Source organism: Equus przewalskii, chromosome 2 (assembly GCF_037783145.1).
Source record: "Equus przewalskii isolate Varuska chromosome 2, EquPr2, whole genome shotgun sequence".
Lineage (NCBI taxonomy): Eukaryota > Metazoa > Chordata > Mammalia > Perissodactyla > Equidae > Equus > Equus przewalskii.
This window is the reverse complement of record NC_091832.1, coordinates 16,043,529-16,046,974: the sequence shown is the minus strand read 5'-3', so window position 1 is coordinate 16,046,974 and position 3,446 is coordinate 16,043,529. Positions and strand designations below refer to the sequence as shown.

Here is a 3,446-nt window from a genome sequence, read left to right as displayed (position 1 = left end):
AAAGTTTCCTCGTGTCCGTTTGGGATCTGCACCCCCCGCCCTCGCCCCCGTCTCCCCTCACCCCCAGGCAACCACTGATCTGCTTTCTGTTACTAGGGATTCATTTGCATTTCCTATAATTTTATATATTTTATGTACTAAAACTTGTTTATCCATTTACTTGATGGGCTGTTACAGAGAAAGTTGCTACGAACATCCATGTACATGTCTCCCTGTGGACAAGGGCTTCCCTTTCTCTTGGATAAATACGTAAGAGTATTTACCTTGCAATGGCTGGGATCATAAGATAAGTGTAAACTTAACTTTTGAAGAAATTGCCAAACTGTTTTCCAAAGTGGCAGCACTATTTTATATTCCAACCAGCAGTGTATGAGAATTCCAGTTGCTCCACATCCTTGCCAACACTTAGTGTAGTCAGTCTTCTAAATTTTAGCTCTTCTTGTGGGTATAAAGCGGTGTTTCATTGTGGGTTTAATTTGCATTAAAACCATGACAATTGACATTGAGCATTTTTTATGTGCTTATTTGCCATCCATGTATCTTCTTTGTTGACATGTCCAGTCAAATCTTTTGCCCATTTTTTAAAATCGGGTTATTTGTTTTCTTATTGTTGCATTTGAAAATTGTTTATGTAATCTGGATTGAAATCTTTTATAGATACCTGATTTGCAAATATTTTCACCCAGTCTGTTGCTTGTCTTTCATTCTCTTAACAGTATCTTTTGAAGGACAAGAGTTCCCAATTTTTAATTTAAAAAAATACTGCCGTTATTGCCAGATGGTCTCACAGACGTTGGGGGATCCATTAGGACTGCTTTGCTAGATGTTTAGAATAGATTCTTTCCTCTCAAACCAAAACACCCCTTTGCTGAGGAGCCTGCAGCCATATGGAACCTCCCAAGCACCTTTCTGTGCCTTGGTTTTCTCATCTGTAAAATGAAGATAATAGTAACACCCACATCATAAGGTTGATATGGGGGTTAAATAATCCATGTAAAGCTCTTACAACAATGTCTAGCACTTAGTAAGTGCTACATAAGTGTTATCTAGCATTATTACTTCACACTAAGGATTTCCATGCAGGCCAAGTATACCACCTTGGGGCAAAATATCTGGACAATTCTGGTTGTTTTGGTAAACATTTGTTTATCTCTATGCCAGTCCTGAGCTAAATGCTTTACTCACTTACCCATTGAAACAATCCCAAAAAGGAGGTACAATTATTATCCTCATTTTACATACAAGGAAAGTGAAACCCAGTGTGGTTAGGGAGTGGCTGAGTTAGAATTCCAACTTAGGTCTGTTTAGCCCCAAACCCTTACTATTCATCAAAGAGCTCCTTGCTGACAAGTAGAGTGGACCATTCCCAAAATTGTGTGGGTCTTCCGCCTCCGGCCTTGCTTGTCCGCTTGTCTCGGTGAGGGACTGCAGATCCACTACGGGACCTTGTTTCAAGTGGGGGGAACCCACCCTTGTGGATACCCCTCTCTAGACATCGCTCCTCTCCAGAGGAGAAATGGCACAGCTTCAAGAGCCACTTGGATACAAGAGAGACATAGACCCATAGGCTCTTAAGAATGGGAAAGGACTTTCGGGATCACCCAGTTCAGCTTTTTGCTAACACAAAACTCCTCCTGACCACTCTCAGACCTGCTTACAGTGAGAGGAAGCTCCCTGCCTGGCCAGGCAGCCTTTCCACTTCTCCAACTCCAACCGTTAAACGCCCTTCCTGCCTCCCTACACCTTCTGACACAGCGAAGGCACTCAACAGGCGTTTCTGAAACAACAAGCTGTCATGGTGTAGGTTTTCTAGGGCAGCATTTGCCAAGCCTTTTGATTATGACAATATGACACCTATGGCCCACCAGGAGGTACTGTGCTCTAGAGTCAGGGGTCCTGGCTGTACCAGTTCCTAGCAACCTCAGGTACATAATCTCTCAGAGCCTCTGTTGCCTCATCTCTGAAGTGAGGATGACCCGACGCGTAGAGGCGTTGTGAGGATTAAATGAGTAAGCCCATGGAAAACATCAATATCTGCCCGCACAGAGGAAGTGCTCAGTCACCGCTGGCAGTTGATATGATGGTGACAATTTCCAGACAGATCACAACATCCTGACTTGCTGCCAAGTCTTTTTCCAAATCATGGTAGAAAGAAGAACTGGGACAATTGAGGATGTATGTATCAATAACACTATGGATTCTTAAATAAGCAGGTCAGAACATGTATCAACGAATGCTGTCCCTTCAAATGTACCACCTTGGGGTATCCAACAATGCTTGAAAATTTTCAGAATCACTGTCGATTCTTGTGTGGCAAGTCTTCAAGGGAAGGAAGTCAGGGAGCAAGTTGGGGCACCATTTGGGCTTCAAATAAACATCATGAAAATAGTTTTCTCTGATTATTCTTTCCAACTCAGATTTGAGCAATGGAAACATTGTGGCATATGTAGAATAAGTCACTACTTTGGCGTTGAATAGCTATTTCAACATATACACTCTAATCTTTTATTTGGAATACTTTTTCCATGACTTTTTTGGATTCACTCATTCAAAAGCATTTATTGCCTTTCCATCAGAAACAACACCTTTCAGTAATTCACCAAAGTGACAGACACAAAGAGAAGAGGAAAGGCAGCCGCTATGTGTTCTCTGGGCTTTTTGGAAAATGTAAAGTTGTTCCATGCACAGATTTGTTACAGCAAATCTACAAGGAAGGTGATGTTGTAGACATCAAGGGAACGGGCACAGTCCAGCAAAACTGGAAGAGTCCACGCTACCCAGCATGCTGCAGGCATTGCTGGAAACAAACAAGTTAAGGGCAAGATTCCTGCCAAGAGAATTAATGTACGTATTGACAGTATTAAGCGTGCTAAGAGCTGAGGTGGGTTCCTGAAAGGCATGAAGGAAAATGATCAGAAAAAGAAGGGTTCAACAGAAGCGCCAGCCTGCTCCTGATGGAGAAGCACACCTGTGAGAACGAATGGAAAGGAGCCTGAGCCACTGGAACCCGTTTCCTATGAATTCATGGCATAATAGGTATAAAAAAAAAGAAGGGCAGTAAAGATACTTTATATGATGTTGTAATGATGGATATATGTCACTATACATTTGTCCAAACCCATAGAATATTCAACACCAAGAATGAACCCTAAGATAAACTGTGGACTTTGGGTGATTATGACATGTCAGTGTAGGGTCATCCTTGGTAAAAAAAAAAAAAAAAAAAAACAGAAGAAGGGCCATTCTGGTGAGTCATGTTGATAACAGGGAGGCTATGAACGTGTCAGGGCAGGGGTATATGGGAGAGCTCTGTTCCTTCCTCTCAATTTTGTTGTAAATCTAATACTGCTCTAAAAAAAAAGTAAATTTTTTTTTAAAAAAGAAAGAGCTCTCAAATGTTTTTTTAAAAAACATTTGTGGAACATATTCTTTTTGCCAACACTGGG

General features: G+C 41.6%; 1 pseudogene; it reads left to right on the top strand.

Moving 5' to 3' along the window:
* The first annotated feature begins 1,847 nt into the window (after positions 1-1,847).
* On the top strand, positions 1,848-3,033 carry LOC139078959 (large ribosomal subunit protein eL21-like; annotated as a pseudogene).
* Positions 3,034-3,446: the final 413 nt, after the last annotated feature.